Source organism: Enhydra lutris, unplaced genomic scaffold (genome assembly GCF_002288905.1).
Source record: "Enhydra lutris kenyoni isolate GAN:26980312 unplaced genomic scaffold, ASM228890v2 scaffoldscaffold31, whole genome shotgun sequence".
NCBI lineage: Eukaryota > Metazoa > Chordata > Mammalia > Carnivora > Mustelidae > Enhydra > Enhydra lutris.
The window spans coordinates 22,022,548-22,043,376 of record NW_019154115.1 but is presented as its reverse complement, the minus strand read 5'-3'; the positions used below and the strand labels follow the sequence as shown (position 1 = coordinate 22,043,376).

The following is a 20,829-nucleotide window of genomic DNA, read 5'->3' as shown; positions in this document are numbered from 1 at the left end:
ATCACCCATAGAAGATGGGGGGAAAAGGCAAGTATAAATGACATGCTACAATTCAAGGTGAGGAAGGAGAGCTAGGAGGGGATTCCTATTGAAAGGGTCCGTAGACAAAAAGATGAGACTGATACAAAGCGAGGGTCAAGCAAAGCTTTATTTCACGCCAAGCATCTAGAATCAAACTGACCGGCCAGGGCCATCTCTTGCAAAGAGGCGACCCCCCGCCTCACAGACTAACTTTTATAGAGTAAAGGCCATGTGGTTGAGCCTGGCTACACACAGGTGGCCAATTGAATTACATTCTACCCCATAGTAGTTATTTGAACTAGCCTATCACCCTGGTCAGAATTGGTGCCCAAAAGGCAGGGCCCACATTCTTGGGTGGTTAGGGAGGTGCTTTCCTGATTGGATGTCTCCACCGGGCGGAACACGTCCTTGGCGGGTAGGGAGGTAAATACGTGCGCTTTCCCTTGATTGGACGTTTCCATCTGGCCGGACACGTCCTTGAATCTGGACTCCATTATCGGGGGCTATTTGGCCATATTTCACCAATTCTGTTTCTAAGCACTTTCCTCTTGGGGGAAGGGGCAGGTTCAATCTAAGTTTACTGCATAAACAACAAAATGGCTCGTTCTGGCTAAGTAGGCCCTTACACCTATGACAAGGCATTCTCATTAGGCATTAAGAACTGTAAAAATCAGGACACCTGGGTGGCTCAGTCGTTAAGCATCTGCCTTTGGCTCAGGTCATGATCCCCAGGGTCATGGGATCGAACCCCGCACTAAGCTCCCTGCTCTATGCAGGAAGCGGCTTCTCCCTCTCCCAGTCCCCCTGCTTGTGTTCCCTCTGTGTCTCTCTCTGTCAAATAAATAAAAATCTTAAAAAAAAAAAACTGTAAAAATCTGGGCACACCCACAAACACACATGAACTGTAAAAATCTGAGGGCAATTTTAAAATGTTCCTTTCCTGCTTTGTAATTCCCTGTATATTGTCTTCAAATCTTCAGTGAAATTGGTTAAACATTATAGCCTACTGTCAGCTAGGTTTAAAAATAGATGATTGTTGTTGTGGCTTTGTCCTCACACAAGCTAAGGCTGACCAGAGCTTTGAAACTCAAATTGTAGGTTATTTGAATATGAAAAGTGAGGGCTGTTCCACGTTAATATGATAATCAGCCATATATTGCACAATCTGTTTGGAATCAAAGACTGAACAAAATTCTCTTTGGGTGCAGTAAGGGTGAGTTTTCATTCTGATTTATAAAATGAAATTTGAGATGGAATTTGGAAGTACACAATCCTATTGGAAAGCAATCTAACATTACAAATCAAGGTCATTAAAATGGTCATATTTCTTTTACCTGATAATTCTGTTGGGTCCATGGTCAAAGGAGTGAGACTAATACAAAGTGAAGGTCAAGCAAAGTTTTATTTCTCGCCAAGCATCGAGAATCAAACTGACCAGCCAGGGACGTCTCTTGCGAAGAGCTGACCCCTCTCTTCTTTACAGACTAGCTTTTATAGAGCAAAGGCCATGTGGTTGGGCCTGGCCACACACAGGTGGCCAATAAGATTGTAATACACAGAGAAAGCTGCACAGTCATGCTAGGTCCCACAAGGGTGGCCAATTGAATTACAATTCACCCCATAGTAGCTATTTGAACTAGCCTATCACCTTGGTCAGAATTGGTGGCCAAAAGGCGACCAAAAGGTGGGGCCCACACTCCTTGGTAGCTAGGGAGACAGTATGCATGCTCTACTGATTAGATGTCTCCACCTGACCCGACTCATCCCTGCATTTGGAGCGTTTTCTCCACCTGACCTGACCCGCCTTTGTTTTTGGGCTTTGTTACCTGGGACTGGTTTCCCGGACTTGCTTTTAAGTAAGTTCCCCTGGCGGGGGGGGGGCAGGGTCAATTTAAGTTTTACTGCATAAACAACAAAATGGCTGTTCAATCAGGGTGGGGCCGCTCTGGCTGAATAGGCCCTTACAATTCCATTTTTTAGTTCTGACTTAAAGAAAGGCAGGCCTAGGGCAATAGTTAGGCATCCAACTCTCGGTTTTGGCTTGGGTCGTGATCTGGGCATCATGGGATTGAGCCCCTTGTCAGGTTCTGCACTCAGCACGGAGTCTGCTTGGGACTCTCTCTCCCTCTGCCCCCTCTCCTCTCACATGCTCTCTCTCTCGAATAAATAAATGAATCTTAAAAAAAAAAAAAAGGCAAGTCAGAAAGGAGTGTTTATATAACAGTATTATTTATGAGGGCAAAATAAGGGCAACAATCTTAAGTTATAATGGAGGGAATATTTTAAAGCTGTATTAGTTTATATTGCTATATGACAAATTACCACAGCACCCATATATTTCTTTTTAGTTCTTTAGGTCAGAGGTATAGGCAGTCTCAGCTGGTTCTGTGCTTAGGTTATCACAAGACCAAAGTCAAGGTTGAGTTCTGGCTGGCTGAGTTCTCATCTGGAGCTCTGTTTGTTATTGCCAGGATTCTGTTCTTTGCACCTGTGGGACTGAGATCCCTGTTTCCTTGCTGTTTGTTCCCTGGGGGCCTCTTCAGCTCCCCAAGTTCCCCTGTATTCCTTCTCACGTGATCCCATTCACCTTCAAAACAGCGATAACACTTCAAGTCCTTCTGAGGCTTAGAATCTTCTGGCTTCACCTTCTGTCTTCTTCCTCTGCCACCAAAGTTCATGCATGGTTAAGGTCTCATCTGCTTAGGTTAGACCCACCTAGAAGCCTCTCCTTTTTAAGATCAGCTGTGCCTCATAACACAACATGATCCTTGGAGTGACATTTCATCATATTCAAGTTTCTGGGCATTAGAGTGTGGAATCTTGGAGCCATTCTTTGAAATTCTACCTGCCACACAGCAAATAAAAGACATTCATAAGACTGTACAAAAACTCTGGGGTGCCTTGGTGGCTTGGTCAGTTGGGCATCTGCCTTCAGGTCAGGTTAGGATCCCAGGGTCCTGAGATAGAGCCTTGCATTGGGCTCCCTGTTCAGCGGGGAGTCTGCTTCTCCTTCTCCCTCTGCCACTCTCTTGCTCTATCTCTTAAATAAATAAATAAAACCTTCAAAATAAAAGATTTTATAAAAACTCTGAGTTGCTAATGATATAGTATTAAATCAAGAAGACTAAGGTATATAATTGAATATGTAGAATAATTATAGCTTTGTAAAAATCTTTAGGAACAGAAAAACAATGGGAAGAATTTAATACTCCCTCTCCACTGTGTTTCCCTTACTCAAAGTCTTAGTATATACAGATTTTCTTCTTTCTCTGCGATATATATACATATATATCACAAATATATCCCAAAAGCAGACACCGAGGCATGTGCTTGAGTACAACTGGTTACTTGAGAGGTAATCCCAGGAAACACCAGTAGGAGAGTGGGAAAGTGAGACAAGAAGGGGAAAGAAACCATTAAGTGTACATTATCATACTATATACCACTAGAAGAATGGGGAAATTGTGTATTTACCACTATATTAGTTATCTATGTTGCATAATAAATTACTCCAAACATGGTGGCGGTACATTTATCCAGCTAACAAATATTTTCTTATCTCATAGCTTCTGTAGGCCAGGATTTGAGAGCAGCTTAGCTGGGTGGTTTTGGTTCGGGGTCTTTCATGAGGTTTTAGACAGGGTGTAATCACCTCAAGTATTGCCCAGGCAGGAGGATGCACTTCCAGGATGTAACAGCTCCAGTTACACAGCTGTTGGGAAGAGGCCTCAGTTTCTCATCACATGGCTCTCTCCACAGTGTCTTTATGACATGGTAGCAGGCTTTCCCTAGAGAAAGTAATCTGGGGAAAGTAAGAGGTAGAGGGAGAGAGAGAGGGAGAGATTTTTGAAAATCTAATCTTTAGCGGGTGCCTGGGTGGCTCAGTCAGTTGAGCATCCAACTCTTCATTTTGGCTCAGGTCATGATCCCATGGGTCGAGAGATTGATCCTCCCATCAGGCTCCATGCTCGGGGGAAGTCTGCTTGAAGATTCTCTCCTTCTGTCCTCCCCCCGCCCCCGAATTGCACTCTCTTTCTCTCTAAAGTAAAAAAATAAAAATCTTTAAAAAATTGTTTACTTAAGACCTTTTTTAAACAAGTGCTTGTAGTTTGTTGATAATGATTCTGCTATCAATTCTGATGTGTGTGTGGGTTTTGCACACATCACCAAGCCATTCTCAGACACCAGCTGGATGTCCCACAGTTCAATGCTATTCTGACACTACGACACTATCTGCCCAGAGACAGTATTAGATTCCACAGATTGAGAGCTCAGTCCCACAACACTGCACTCTGTTTCAGATGCCAATTCTAAGTTCATGTTGGTATCTGTACTTCTGACTGGCTATCAACCAGAGGTTCCCATGTCCCCTCCTGAGGTCTGATTAATTTCCAAAAGTGGCTCACAGGACTCAGCAAATCAGTTTACTCACTAGACTGTGACTGTAATACAAAAGGATATAACTCAGAAACAGCCAGATATGAGATTCATAGGGCAAAGTATGGGCATCCCTCCTCTCTTGGAATGCACCATTCTTCCCAAATCTTTAAGGGTTCAACAACTGAGAAGCTCTCTGAAACTTGTCCTTTCAGATTTTTATGGAGGCTTCACTAAATAGACATGATTGATTAAATCTTTGGCCATGAACATTGGATTCTGATGGCCCTTCTTTTCACTACATTTGTATCTTTGGGGTAAATACCCAGTAGAGCAATTTGCAGGGTCATAGGGTAGCTCTATATTTAATTTCTTAAGGAATCTCCACACTGTTTTCCAAAGTGGCTGCACCAACTTGCATTCCCACCAACAGTGTAAGAGGGTTCCTCTTTCTCCACATCCTCTCCAACACATGTTGTTTACTGTCTTGTTAATTTTGGCCATTCTAACTGGTGTAAGGTGGTAGCTCAATGTGGTTTTGATTTGAATCTCCCTGATGGCTAGTGATGATGAACATTTTTTCATGTGTCTGATAGCCATTTGTATGTCTTCTTTGGAGAAGTGTCTGTTCATGTCTTCTGCCCATTTTTTGACATGATTATCTGTTTTGTGTGTGTTGAGTTTGAGGAGTTCTTTATAGATCTTGGATATCAGCCCTTTGTCTGTAGTGTCATTTGCGAATATCTTCTCCCATTCCGTGGGTTGCCTCTTTGTTTTATTGACTATTTCCTTTGCTGTGCAGAAGGTTTTGGTCTTGATGAAGTCCCAAAAGTTCATTTTCACCTTTGTTTCCTTTGCCTTTGGAGACATATCTTGAAAGAAGTTGCTGTAGCCAATGTCGAAGAGGTTACTGCCTATGTTCTCCTTCAGGATTCTGATGGATTCCTGCCTCACATTGAGGTCTTCTATCCATTTTGAGTTTATCTTTGTATATGGTATAAACGAATGGTCGAGTTTCATTCTTCTACACATAGCTGTCCAGTTTTCCCAGCACCATTTATTGAAGAGACTGTCTTTTTTCCACTGGATGTTTTTTCCTGCTTTGCTGAAGATTATTTGACCATAAAGTTCAGGGTCCATTTCTGGGCTTTCTACTCTGTTTCACTCCACCAACCCTTTGATTACAAGGTTGATCCTGAGGTATTTTCAAAGCCACCTCATTAACATAAAAAAAGGCACCTTTATCACTATCATTATTTTGGAAATCCTGGGGTTTTTGAAGCCCTGTGCCAGAAAAGGGGATGAAGACTAAGTATGTATTTCTTATTATAAATCACAATATTATAGTTGACTTAATAAAAAAATCAAGTTATGAATTTCATTACAGATTAAAAATGATATTGTTAAAAATGTCAACTTGGCCAGGTAGGAAACAATTTAAAAACCTCTAAGGTGTAATGAGAAAAACCAGGCATAAAAAAATAAACAAACCCATGTTTGTCATTACCCAAAAGGTAGGTTTTTAGTTAAAAATATTAAAAACCCCAAGCTACATAGATAATGCAGATAGTTCTAGTTATCTTGTCAATGGGCAAAAAGCAAGCATTTAAGGTCATCAATTCCAATATTTTATGAATTTCTTCTTACTAGAATTTCATAGTTATATCTCCTGGTTAGATGACTAACCTGGATGATGGCAGAGGCAGTGAACTGACCTTTTACTCAGCCCCACCTTGCTCAGCTTCAAGAGCAGATGAATGTTCAGCTAGTGAATCAACTGCTTTTGTCTCTTTGTCATGTTGTGGTTTAGGTTTTTATATCTGTGGAGATAATTGAGGTGGCTGCTGACCTTGGGTCTTATCTCCTCTTCATTGCTGTCCTCACAGTGCTGTCTTTTGGGAAGAGAACCCCTGAAGAATTATGGTCTATAACTCCAATTCATATTCTGCCCCACTGGTCTACCTTGCTGTCCTGTACCCAGGTTGTCAGGAGCCTCCAACACTTCCTGCACCAGAGGGTTGGAATAGTCTGGTCAAGGCCCATGGGGTCTATGCATGTAGTGAGACCCATGGTCTGAGGTTGGCCTGGCCATCAGGAGCAGTCTCCCACCCTTATTCTTTTTCTGACTCTCTATTGTTCTCACGATTCTTGTAATTGTGTGGAAGACACCTACCACATGTGTAACATCTATCATGGCTATAGTTTACTGTATGTTTACTGTCCTGCAAAGATGGAACTCCGCCAGGGCCTGGGACATTTGCTTCCTCCATATCCTTTTCTCTTCAATATCATCAAACTGCACCGTCTCTTCATCTTCACTGCAGGGTTGGATACATGTTGTATCATGTATCAGTACCTCATTCCTTTTTATTACTCAACAAAATTCCACTTTATGGACATACCACTTTTATTTAACCATTTGTCAATGGATAGATATTTTGGATGTTTCCACTTTTTGGATTGTATAAATAATGCTGCAATGAATATGTACAAATTTTTGTGTGGACATATGCTTTCTTTTTTCTTTGAGAGAGTGTATGAGTGGGGAAGGCAGAGAGAGAGGGAAAGAGAGAAACTTTTTAAAAATTTTACTTTATTTAAATTCAATTAATTAAGCTATATTGTAGTATTAGTTTCAGAGGTAGAGTTTAGTGATTTACCAGTTGCATACAACACCTAGTGTTCATTCCATCAAGTATCTTCCTTAATGCCCATTACCCAGTCATGCCATCCCCCCACCTGACACCCCTCCAGCAACCTTCAGTTTGTTTCCTCTAGCTAAAAGTCTATTATGGTTTGTCTCCCTCTCTGATTTCATCTTATTTTATTTTTTCCTTCCCTTCCTCTATGATCTTCTGTTTTGTTTCTTTAATTTCACATATGAATGAAATAATATAATTGTCTTTCTCTGATTGACTTATCTCACTTAGCATAATACCCTCTAGTTCCATGATGCAAATGGTAAGATTTCATTTTTTTCATGGCTGAATCACATTCCATTGTATGTGTGTGTGTGTGTGTGTGTGTGTGTGTGTGTATAGATATAGATTTATATAAATATAAATATAAATATATAAACATAAATTTTAAAAAGATGTATTATGCATATAATACATCTTTTTAAAATTTTATTTTAAAAATATTTTATTTATTTATTTGTCAAAGAGAGAGAGAGAGAGCACAAGCAGGGGGAGTGGCAGAGAGAGAAGCAGGCTCCCCACTGAGCAAGGAGCCCGATGCAGGGCTCAATCACTGGACCCTGGGATCATGACCTGAGTCAAAGACAGATGCTTAGCTGACTGAGCCACCCAGGAATCCCTAAATTTTATTTTTAAAATATTTTATTTATTAAAAAATATTTTATTTATTTATTTACTTTAGAGTGACAGAATGAGCAGAGACAAAGGGAGAGAGAGAAGCAGACTCCTTATTGAGCAATGAGTCCAATGTGGGGCTTGATCCCAGGACTGTGGGATCATGACCAGAGCCCAAGGTAGATGCTTAACTGACTGAGCCACCGAGACACCCTATACAACATCTTAATTCATCTATCGATGGACATCTGGGGTCTTTCCATAGTTTGGCCATTATGGACATTGCTGCTATAAACATTGGGGTATAGGTGCCCCTTTAGATCAGCATGCTTGTATCCTTCGGGTAAATACCTAGTAGTGCAGTTGCTGGGTCATAGGGTAGCTCTATGTTTAACTTTTCGAGGAACTGCTGTACTGTTTTCCAGAGTGGCTGTATGGGAAAGAATCTTAAGCAGGCTCCATGCTCATTGCAGAGCTTGATGTGGGGCTGGATCTCACAACCCTGAGGTCATGACCTGAGCCAAAATCAAGAGTCCAGTGCTTAACCAACGGAGCCCCTGGGTGCTCTGAACATATATTTTCAATGCTCTTGAGTATAGGAGTGGATCTGTTTGATTATGATAACTGTGTCTTTAACATTTTGACAAACTGCCAAATTATTTGCCAAAATGTGCACATCATTTTATATTCCTACCAATAATTATTGAGAGTTCTAATTTCTCCACATCCTTTCTGACACTTGTCATTTTCTGTCTTTTTAATTATAGTCATCCTAGAGCATGTGAAGGGGTATTTCATTGTGGCTTTGCTTTCCATTTTCCTGCAGGCTAATAATGTTGAAAATTTTTTCATGGGCTTACTGGCCATTTGTCTGTCTTCTTTGGAAAAAATGTCAGTTAGAATCCCTTGCCTATTCTTATGTTGGGTTATTTGTCTTTTAATTGTTGAGTGGTAAGAGTACTTTATATATTCTGGAAACAAGGTAGACCATATATATTTAATGTGATTATCAATGGGATTTGGTTTAAGTCTACCACTTTGCTATTTGTTTTCTATTCTCATTTTCTTCTATGGTATTTTTTTATCATTTGGATTCACTGAGATTTAAAAAAATATTATATTTCATCTCCACTATTACCTTATTGACCATATCACTTTATTTTAGCTGTTTGTCAAGCATTTAGAGAATACATCTTTAATGCAGTACATCATCAAATAATATTATACCACTGCCTGTATAATATAAGAATATTTCCAGCTTCCATTTTCTTCCTCCCAGTCTTTTTGTTATTATTTTCATACATTTTATTCCTGCATATTTTCAGTTCCACAATGAACTCTTACTGTTTTTACTTTAGGTAGTCAAAACTCTTTTTGGAAGATTGAAAATCCACTGGTACAAACATCTTGATATTTTGCCTTATAAAAAGAGGTTATCTTATGAGGACAATCTGTAAAGAGTGGATTATAATTTTTAGCTTTGAACTTTTCCTCAAGGATTAGAAAAGACAAACGAGGAGGTGTCGAGTGAGATGTTTCTGGAAACTTAGTGAGTTCCAGGCTGCCTGTTGGGCATTTTGGGAGCCCATGGACTGATAGCAATTTATTTAGGATTCATGGGTGAGGTTCCATTTGTCAGTGGACTTTGACTCTCTGGTGTATGTTGCAGTGATTAGTACAGTGGCTGAACAAACTGATGTCATGCTAATTGCCAAAGGTTTGGAACTCTTCCATATTTGGAGGCTGCTGTTTTTACTGTCCACTTATTAAATTGCTAAATGTGTACTCAGAAAACTATAAAGTACTCATGAAAGAAATTGAGGATGACACAAAGAAATAGAAAAATGTTCCATGCTCATGGATTGGAAGAACAAATATTGTGAAAATGTCTATGCTACCTAAAGCAATCTACACACTTAATGCAATACCTATCAAAATCCCATCAATTTTTTTCAAAGAAATGGAACAAAAAAATCCTAAAAGTTATGTGGAACCAGAAAAGACCTTGAATAGCCAGAGGAATGTTGAAAAAGAAAGCCAAAGTTGGTGGCTTCACAATACCAGGCTTCAAGCTCTATGACAAAGCTGTCATCATCAAGACAGTATGGTACTGGCACAAAAACAGACACATAGATCAATAGAACAGAATAGAAAGCCCAGAAATAGACCCTCAACTCTATGGTCAACTAATCTTCGACAAAGCAGGAAAGAATGTCTAATGGAAAAAAGACAGCCTCTTCAACAAATGGTGTTGGGAAAATTGGACAGCCACATGCAGAAAATTGAAACTGGACCATTTCCTTACACCACACATGAAAATAGACTCAAAATGGATGAAGGACCTCAATGTGAGAAAGGAATCCATCAAAATCCTTCAGGAGAACACAGGCAGCAACCTCTTTGACCTCAGCTGCAGCAACTTCTTCCTAGAAACATTGCCAAAGGCAAGGGAAGGGCAAGAATGAACTATTGGGACTTCATCAAGATCAAAAACTTTTGCCCAGCAAAGGAAACAGTCAACAAAACCAAAATACAACTGACAGAATGGGAGAAGATATTTGCAAACAACATATCAGGTAAAAGGCTAGTATCCAAAATCTATAAAGAACTTATCAAACTCAACACCCAAAAAACAAATAATCCAATCAAGAAATGGGCAGAGGACATGAACAGACATTTCTGCAAAGAACATCCAGATGGCCAACAGACACATGAAAAAGTGCTCCACATCAGTTGACACCAGGGAAATACAAATCAAAACCACAATGAGATACCACCTCACACCAGTCAGAATGGCTAAAATTAATAAGTCAGGAAATGACAGATGCTGGTGAGGATGTGGGGAAAGGGGAACCCTCCTACACTGTTGGTGGGAATGCAAGCTGGTGCAGCCACTCTGGAAAACAGCATGGAGGTTCCTCAAAAAGTTAAAAATAGAGCTACCCTACAACCCAGCAATCGCACTGCTGGGTATTTATCCTAAAGATACAAATGTAGTGATCCGAAGGGGCACGTGCACCCAAATGTTTATAGCAGCAACGTCCACAATAGCCAAACTATGGAAAGAACCGAGCTATCCATCAATAGATGAATGGATAAAGAAGATGTGGTGTGTACACACACACACACACACACACACACACACACACACACACACAGGAATACTATGCAGCCATCAAAAGAAATGAAATCTTGCCATTTGCAGTGACATGGAAGGAACTAGAGGGTATTGTGCTGAGTGAAATAAGTCAATCAGAGAAAGACAATTATCATATGATCTCCCTGATATGTGGAAGTTGAGAGGCAACGTCGGGAGTTTGGGGGGTAGGAAAGGAATAAATGAAACAAGATGGGATCGGGAGGGAGACAAACCATAAGAGACTCTTAATCTCACAAAACAAACTGAGGGGGAGGTGGGTAGGGAGAGGGTGGTTGGGTTATGGACACTGGGGAAAGTATGTGCTATGGTGAGTGCTGTGAAGTGTGTAAACTTGGCAATTCACAGACCTGTACCCCTGGGACTAATAGTACATTATATGTTAATAAAAAAATAAAAAATTAAAAAGAATTGCTAAATGAAAGAGACTAATAACAGGAAATTCATTGCAATGGAAAACTCGTAATAGTACCCCTGAGTATTCATTGATGGGACGTTCAATTCTAGTCATCCAGTGATCACTTCAAAATCCTGTGTCAGGCAGATAAAAATCCCCAAGCTTTCAAGCCTGAAATTCACCCTGTGTAAAATTTTGTGCTCTAGGATTTTCCATCCTGGGCTTTGGTAACAGGATATAAGAGGACGTTGAATCAGGAGGAGGTGCAAGATTACGTGGAAAGTGTTTGATGTCAGTGAAAAGTCTCCTAAAATGGCAAGATAATATGGCATTGGGGAAGGTATGTGCTATGGTGAGTGCTGTGAAGTGTGTAAACCTGGTGATTCACAGACTTGTACCCCTGGGGCTAATAATACATTATATGTTAATAAAAAATTATATATAAAGAAAGGCAAGATAAGTGTCTGAACGAATGTTATTGATTATACATTGAAGCATACTGCTTTGGCTTTAAAAGAGAGCCAGAGTTTAATAGAGTTAGTGGGTTGATGGATTTGGTTTGATGACATTGAGTTTTCCTATCCTCTTTCTGCCTCACCTTTATAAAGTAATAGTGACTGTTGTTGCTTATTGTTGTGTGGTCAAATACAGGTCTAGATGTGGAGGGAGGGAGAGAGAATATAATAAGATTTTCAGAAGTGTATCAACTGGGAATGATGAATGAAAAATAGTCTTATATAACTAAACCTTAGTAAATCTAAACCATATTCCCATCTTTAAGATGATTGCAAGGGAGGTAATTGTATTAGTTAGGGTTCTCCAGAGAAACACAACTGATTAAAAAAAAAAAAAAAACCACAACTGATAGGCTATTTTTCTGCCTGCCTGCCTGCCTGCCTACCTATCATCAGAATAAATTGTATATATAGAAAGAAATAAAGAAAGAGAGACTGAGAGAGATTTACTTTAAGGAGCTGGCTCATGAGATCTGGGACCTGCCCAGTCTGAAGTCCCCTTGCTGCCCTCTTGGAGAGGAAAGGCCCTCCTGCCTTAGCCAAAGCTCACTCACATGTTCCGCTGTTCCTGGGATCCCCTGATCCCATCACAGTTAGAGAAGATGCATCCATAGCTAGAGGAGGCCAGGAGGGCATCACAGGAAATGCCCTTTGGACCCTACTCCTCATCACGTCTAGCGTCACTATCTGACTCCCGACTAGTATGGAGCCCTGGGGTGCTCCAGAGTGCTGTCTGCTCTGTACACGGGATCACCATCAGCTCCCAGAGAAGCGTATGCGTGACTGCCCCTAGGAGGGCATCCTTTATGCTTGATGAATGAACGGGGCCCAACCAGCCCTATGGCAGATATCTGGGTGGGCCTGGGCCCCCTGTTCATCCCCGGGCATCCATGCTCTGGTTTCAGCCGGGCCACAGGCCTAGATGGAGTCTCACATCTCCTTTTCCAATGGGAAAAGAGCCCAGCTCAAGACCAGGGTGACAGGCAGGGATGAGGCAGAGGCTTCATCATGGGGAGCAGGACGATGATAAATGAGCACGATGACCACAGCCCCTCTAGCGGACCTTTCCACAGGTCCAGGCTCCCAGGTGTACTTTCCCAACAGGACCCCACTGAGTCCCTAGAATGGACTGCCCCTGTCACAGAGCAAACAGAGGCTCAGGGAAGTGTGGTGACATTCCCAAGACTGCCAGCGAGGAGGTGGCCAGATCCCAACAGGCTGTGGAGGGACAGGGTGCTCGCCTTGTAAACAGCTGGTCCAGCACCTCTTGGGTGGTGGCGAAAGCTCTTATGTGCCCAGGAACATGGAGATGGAGCCGAGGTCTCTGTCTAGGAAGGCGGCACCAGGGGTTTTACTTGCTTCTCCAGCAGGTGCGCCCGCTGGGTCCACACTACACAGGTCTCATTGCTCTTCACGGCTGAGGCCTTTTACCCTGAGGTGGGATGGGGGAGACATGCAGTCAGCACTGCAGCCACCAGGAGGGTTGGGGGTTGGAGCCCAGAACAGACCCCAAAGGTCTCAGTGACGTACAGAAAGAGGTGGGACAGGAGGGCCCACAGTAGACAAAAGGAGCAAGGTGCTTGGGTGGTTCAGTCGATTAAGGGTCCTGCTATTGGTTTTGGCTCAGGTCATGCTATGAGCGTAATAAGATGGAGCCCTTCGTCAGGCTCTGTACTTAGGGCAGAGTCAGCTTGGGGATTCTGTCTCTCAACCATCCCTGTGTCTGTCTCTGTCTCTCAAATAAATAAATAAATAAATAAATAAATAAATAATAAATCTGTAAGGAAAAAGATTCTTGGCAACAATACAAGGATGTGAGGTGGGGGATGTCTGAACATGTTGGCACCTCAGGTTAATTGCCAGCTGAGTATTTATAGCAGCTCCCTGCGTTAACGGCATCATCCCTGGGATTTCTGACAACATACCTCATTCTTGAGAGGAGAACACAGAGACTGTCTCTGGGGTGGGAGTGCTCAGGTTTTAGGGTTTTAGTGCAGCACTGTGAATTGGTAACAGAAGGGAATCACATCAGAGTCCTGCATCAGAGAGGGGCTCAATGGCTGTGTGCCTGATCGTCCTTCTGGAATGTTGTGCCCTGAGGCCCCTGTTCCTGACCCTGGAGAGACCCAAGGTACATGTTCTTCACAACTGAATGACAGAGCAACAGACATAGTACCAGGAGCCCCAAGTCCCTTTGGAAAAGTGTCTCCCAGCTCACCATGATCATGTGTAAGACTTGGAGAAGGTGGGGAGGGGCAGTCAGGCCTACAGAGATAGCAGGGAGCACTAGTTCGGAAAATGCATAGCATAATGCAAAAGGACTCTAGACTGAATGGGATGAGTCTCTTTTCTGATATTCCTACAAATATGTGGACAATGCCTGTGCATCTGGCCAAGGCCAATTCGGGGCCCTGAGGGCGAGTTTGGGGAGGAGATGAGGATCCAGATTCATGGGGAAGCAGGAATCTAGGAGGGAGCCCGGGGGAGTAGCAGGCTGGCTTCTGGGATCTGGGGCCCTTTTTGCCACATTGGGGCCCTGGGTGTTGGGTCTGCCCAGAACCTGCCCTCACCCTGAGCCAACTTTGGACTCTGTTGGCAGTAGGGGGCACCTTCCTGTCCTTCAAGGAGGCGGGACTGGGGATCCCATAGTTCAGCTCCTGCCCATCTTCTGTGTGGAGCTCTATAAGGACAGTGCCGGGCATTCAGGCAGGAGGCCTCAGAGCCCTGTCTGGCAGCCTTGGCTGGTCCTCAGACCCAGGGGACTCCCTTCCAGACATACCACACTCCAGGATGTACCCTGCTCCACCATGGAGAGGAAAGTGACCAGCCTGAAGGCCTTGGATTGACTCTGGCATAGATGAGAGGCACGTCAGGAATCCTCTTTTCACCCTGCCCACCATGCCATCGGTGTGAACATGAAGGGATCGCCAGGACATCCACCGTCCTGCAGCCTCCTCCACCCCAGGGTGGGACCTCCCCACATATCCCTCTTCTCCAGAAACTGAAGAGGAGGGGATGGGACTACCCAGGGATGGCTCAGAGAGGTGGCCTGGCCTGGCCTAGGTCGCTGGGTATTACATTTTGGACTTCCTGGCAAATGCCCTGATTCATCCGAGCTGAGGCTTGATTCAGTGTCTGCAGCACTGTGCTGTTTCTGAAAGCTAGAACCCTGGGAAGTGGGCCTTTCTTTTCTTTTTTCTTTTTTCTTTTTTTAAGGAGGCTTGTTTTACTTAGAGAGGAAATTATGCCAGGGACAAAGTCACCACAAAGGAACAAACAACAAAAACGTGCAGGAAAGAGACCCAGGTAAGAGCAGTTCCATAAGCCCAGTAGTTCTTTCAGACATGGTTAACATGGAACCCAGCATGGGTGTCCATCTCACCTGTCTGTCCGTCCTGCATCCAGCACCTGCTGTATCACAGAAAACCTCCAGATTTCATCACGTAGCTCCATCTAAATGTTAATAGGACAGACAAAAGCAAATCATTCCATAGGTTGAAAACAACAGAAACAAAACAACATTGTTTCTTGTCCCCAAATGAAATCAACACAAAAAGGTCCTGTGTGGTTCCAAAATCTCCAGAGTAGAAATGGAATGATCTGAAATGTCAGAGACCCCATTATTTTGTAAAGAAAGTACACCTCCAAATATTCTAATTCCACATGTGAATCATGAACTACTGTCTCACGTACCAGTGCCAGACCCAAGGGTCCTAGGAGGGCAGCAGGGATGATCCCTGCCATGTCCCATTAGCTCAGCTGCATAGCGACAAGCTGACCTCAGGGTAGGGAGACACTGCTGAATCCAGGCATGAGGTTGCATGGGGTTTTGTTCAGGTGTGACTTCTGTCCTTTAGGGGTTTTAAGGCCACCTAGGTTTTGTGTTTTCAGTGCTGAGATGAAGTCCAACCGTCCGGCCCTCTACCCAGCAAGACAATGTGCTCCCAGTGTCGCTGAGAGGCAGTGTCTCCTTTTGGTACCACAGTGTTGATATTAAAGCAAGAAAAGCTGTGGCAGTCGCTGGTTTTGGACACCTTTCTCCCTGCCAGCTCCCGGTGGCGTGTCCACACTCAGGGTGATGATGATGCTCTTGCCCTCTTCTGTCTGGACCCGCTTGAGTTCTGGCTGCTCTGTCTGGTCGCCATTCTGGTGCTTTGTAGGCAGGGAGGCCGATGCTGATACATGTGTTGCCCATATGTGCAGAGAACTCGCCACCTTGTTCACCTGGCCGTGGCAGAGATTGGCACCACGTGAGTCCCATTTTGTGTGACATTTTTATTGGTAGCTGGTGCTGACCTAGAGGTGCCTGCTGCACTATAGTGACCATGTGAACAGGGGTGGTCTGTGGCATCTGAATGATGTGGCTAGCAGAGCCCAGTGTGGCATGGCTAGTGGCAGGAATAGGTTCTACTTTCACTTTTACTTCTTTGTGATCTCCATTCTCTTGCAGCTCTGCCTTATGAAGGACCAGGATGACCACCTGAGTGACCAGAGCATGGCCAGTGACAGTGCATATGCTCTCTGGGGCCAGGCAGGCCATGCTGGTGATCTGGTGGGGGAACATGCACCCTTTGCACAACAAGCTGCTGGCAGGTTGAGGTGACCACCAGGAATGGTGTCCGTGTGGGTGATGGGCTTGATCGTGGGTGGCAGCTGCCACTGCCTGGCAATTAAAATGGGCCGACGAGAGAGAGGTGAGCCTGGTACACTCTGGGCAAGCCATGCCTCGTGATGATGGACAGTTTGGGCTGTGAGGCCCTGGACTCAGGCTTCAGGGGAACCAGTGAACCTTCCGTTGACAGGCTCTCGGGGGTCTGGGCACCAAGGAGAGAGCAGACAACACTCCAGCATGATTGGGAGAGGCTAGGGCACTTCTAGAGGGGAGTGGTTCCAGAGGGGTTCTAAAGCAAGGCCCGCACCTAGGCCGTCTTTTCCTAAAAGCCTGCTTTATTAAGTTGCTTTCAGAGGCAGGATCTATCTTCCAGAATGAGCCTTTGTCTGGTTCTTCCTGGGAATGTTGTACTTGGATCAAATAAGGATTCAGTGAGAGATTGTGGTGAACTGGATTCTGCCAGCCCTTGTCGCTGTCCTGCAGTATGAGTAATTTTTGGTGATGTGAGTATAAATTCCACTTACAGTAAGTTTCTTCTCAGGAGCCATCGAAGTTGCTTGTACTGTGAATTGTGCACATAAGGTGGCTTTGACTCATCCTTGGGGCTGTCTGCATCAGAAGCTTCCTTTTCATTTTTGGGCTGCCAGTTGTTGGCCATTCAGTTGAGGTCAGTTAGTATCACATAACCCATTTTGTACCGGAAGACCCTGCTCCCCTGGGGGCTGGATGGGTGAGAGTTGGCAGCACTGATGGTTCCCGTGGGGGAGGGAAGGGGACTCATGAGGTGGGCCATGGTGTCTGGAATCAAGTTGACGCTCAGGGACAAGAATGTGGGCCTGCACGGGCTTCATCCGAGACTCGGGAGCCTCCTACTTCTCCCTCTTCCCATTGGACAGGGCAGCGTACAGGATCTTGATGCTTGTGCTCGGGAATCTGAACGTGCACAGCGATAGCGGCAGCGATAGCGCCCCGCGTCTCTGGAACATGGCGAACACCCGTTCTTGAAGAGGCAGTGCAGGTAGAAGTCGCCTGGCGTTGGGCCTGGCTTGGGCTGGAACGCTCTGGGCGCTGTGCCACCGCTGCCGCCGCGCGCGCATGTGCAGGGGCGTGGGGTGGGAGTGAAGATCTCGAGATGGCCCCCCGAGATAAAGCTCAAGCGGCTTGTGGTCCGGTCAACTGAAGCTTGTGAGGAGTTGCGGCCGTTGGTGACGAAGCGCGTCTTCCTCAGGTAGTTCAACTCCGGGCGCTCTAGCTGCGCCATGGCCCAGCCGCCTGGCGGGGATCCGCAGCCCAAGCCCGGGTCTGCCGTGGCCCCACCGCCTCTGGGAGGCTGGCCTAGTGCTCTGGAGTGCCCAGTCGCCGCCATGGGCCTCCGAGGGCCCTGCCGCCTCAGCCTCCACTGCTGCCATGGTGCTGAGGGCCCCGGCGAGGCCGTTGGCCGGTGAGCTACAAGCCTGGGATATACTCCTCTTTTTTTTTTTTTTTTTTTTTTTTTAAGATTTTATGTATTATTTATTTATTTGACAAAACGGAGATCACAAGTAGGCAGAGAAGCAGGTAGAGAGAGAGAGGAGGAGGAGGCAGGCAGCCTGACGCGGGGCTCGATCCCAGGACTCTGGGATCATGACCTGAGCCGGAGGCAGAGGCTTTAACCCACTGAGCCACCCAGGCACCCCAGATATACTCCTCTTATTGCTAACTTGATCTTTTCACTTGTTACAGGTCTATGCAGATTTTCTGTTTCTACTTGAGTCAGTTTTGGTAGGTTGTGTCTTTTTTTTTTTTTTTTTTTAAGATTTTATTTTTTTTTTTGACAGAGAGAGATCACAAGTAGACAGAGAGGCAGGCAGAGACAGAGAGAGAGAGGGAAGCAGGCTCCCCGTCAAGCAGAGAGCCCGATGCGGGGCTCGATCCTAGGACCCCGAGACCATGCCCCGAGCCGAAGGCAGCGGCCCAACCCACTGAGCCACCCAGGCGCCCCTAGGTTGTGTCTTCTTAGAAATGTGTCTGTTTCATATAGGTGACATACTTTGCTGGCTGTTCATAGCATTACCTTATAATTCTTTTTTTGTGTTTAAGTTTGTAAGTAATGCTCCCATCCCAGAATTTAATCTTTTTAATGTTCCCTGTCTTTCTTCTTGATTAATCTAGCTAAAGGTTTGTCATTTTTACTGATTTTTACAAAGAACCAACTATTGATTTTGTTGGTTCATTGCTTTTGTTTTACAGTATTTCATTTATGTCTGCTCTGTTATTTCCTTCCTTATGCTTGTTTTCTCCCCCTTATGCTTGTTTTAAGTTTAGTTTGCTCTTTTTCTAGTTCCTTATGGTGGAATGTTAGGTTTTTGATTGGAGATTTTTTTTTTTTATATATACTAAAGGTGTTTACAGATAGAAGTTTTTCTCCAAACACTGCTTTAGTTGTGTACCATAAGGTTTATAGTGGGATTTTAGTATGTTTTTGTTTTCGTTCATCTCAAATTACTATCTAATTTAAACTTGTGACTTCTTTTTTGACTCACTGCTTAATTTTGGAGTGCCTTATTTAATTTCCACATACTTCTGAATGTCCCAGATTTCCTTTATTTTTTTTTTAAAGATTTTATTTATTTATTTGACAGAGAAAGAGATGACAAGTAGGCAGAGAGGCAGGCAGAAAGAGGGGGAAGCCGGCCCTATGCTGAGCAGAGAGCCTGATTCGAGGCTCGATCCCAGGACCCTTGAGATCATGACCTGAGCCGAAGGCAGAGGCCTCAACCCACTGAGCCACCCAGGCGCCCCTCTTTTATTGATTTCTAATGTCATCCCATTATGGTAAAAAAAAAAAAATGTATGATTTTAATGCTTTTAAATTTATTAGGTTTTTTTTTTCTCTTTTGTTAAAATTTCTCTTTATTGATATTCTCTATTTGGTGTGGCATAATTCTTGCACTTTTCTTTAGTTCTTTATACATGGTTTCACTAATTCTTTGAACATAGTTAAAATAGCTCATTTAAAATCTTTGTCTGATAAGTTTAATATGTAGCCTCCTCTAGCTTTTCCTTTTTTTTTTTTTGACTCTTCTTTTTCTCTGTATGAACCATGTCTCCTTGTTTCTATGTGTGTATTGTAATTTTTTAAAATAAAAAACAGGACATTTGAAATAATGTAATATGGCAAGACTGGAAATCAGATTTTGTTGCTGTTCTTTGTGCTTATGAGTTCGTTTGTCCACTTTCCTGAACTAATCTGTAATGTCTGTATTTTTTGTCATTTGTGGCAACTGGCATTTCTGTTCAATTAGCTTAATAGTCAGCTCGTGACTGGACAGAAATTTCTTAAATGCCTGGAACCAGGAGGCCTCCTGCCCATTGCCAATGGGCCATGTGCATGTTTGGGCACTCCTTCAACATTTAGGCTTTACAGCTCTTTCTTGGCCTTTCCTTCTTGCTTTCACAGAGCTTTCAGGTCAGCTCTAGGTGAAAGAGTAGGGCCTTTTTAGATCTTTCATGGGACTTCAAATGGCCCTTGGCACGCATGCAGCCTCTCTATGCTTATGTGTGGCCTTGTAGATTCCCAGGAATAGGTTGGAGTTCTCAGGGCCCCCTAGGGACATCTTATTTGTTAGTTTTTCCCTTCAAGTGTTTTGGTTAGCTTTTCGTGTGTTCCATTGTTTTAGTTTTCTCAGACAGTGGCAATATTAAATAATTGGTGCTGATTGTTTTCAACAAATGCCCCTGAGGAAAAGGTTGTTTGCAACAAGTGGTCTCTGAGTCAGGTCAAATAAATGCAAATGCTAGGAGTGGAGGTTTGAGGGATGTGCCAGACACATCAAATAATGACAGTTCTCTGAGAATATGTTTTTGGAGAGTTCCAAAGCAGTTTCCTTTTCTCCAAGGCTTTTAGGCAGTTTTTGTTTGTTTTGTTTTGTTTTTACCATGTTCAGAAGTTGTTGGCTTTCAAGGCTATTGCATAGCTGGGGAGAAGGGGATGAGCACAAGACAAGTTAAAAAGGCCATAGAGGTGTTCCCTGTTCTTACCCAAACTCAGCCAGTTTTCTTGAATAAATCCTTCTTCAATTGTTGCAAGCCTTAGGTTAATTTCCAGAGTTCAAAAAAATTCAATTTGGTAATTATTTTTTGGTCAGTGTTCTCATTGCTTTTAAGGCATGACTTTTTGGAGGTCTTTACTCTGCCATTTCTTCCAACCTCCCTCATGCTGTTTTGTTGTGTCTGAGTCAACCTGGGTCCTAGGCAGAGTCTTCAGCACTTTCCATGAAAAAATTCAATTTCAATGAGTCATTAGTTTTCAGCAGGCTTTATAAAAGGCTGTTGGAAGGATCTGAAGAATTCACAGATAAGGTCACTTTGCATGTATGCTGCCTTTTGCAAGCTGAGGACTTCATCCTTATTTCCCTTTCTTTTTTTCCTTCAGTTATCTCTCACTTCATCATCGT

The 20,829-nt window shown here is 43.6% G+C and overlaps 2 pseudogenes; both read right to left on the bottom strand.

The window, feature by feature from the left end:
• Nucleotides 1-6,116: 6,116 nt before the first annotated feature.
• LOC111153134 lies at nt 6,117-15,525 on the bottom strand (annotated as a pseudogene).
• A 249-nt stretch (nt 15,526-15,774) lies between these two features.
• LOC111153133 lies at nt 15,775-17,759 on the bottom strand (annotated as a pseudogene).
• Nucleotides 17,760-20,829: the final 3,070 nt, after the last annotated feature.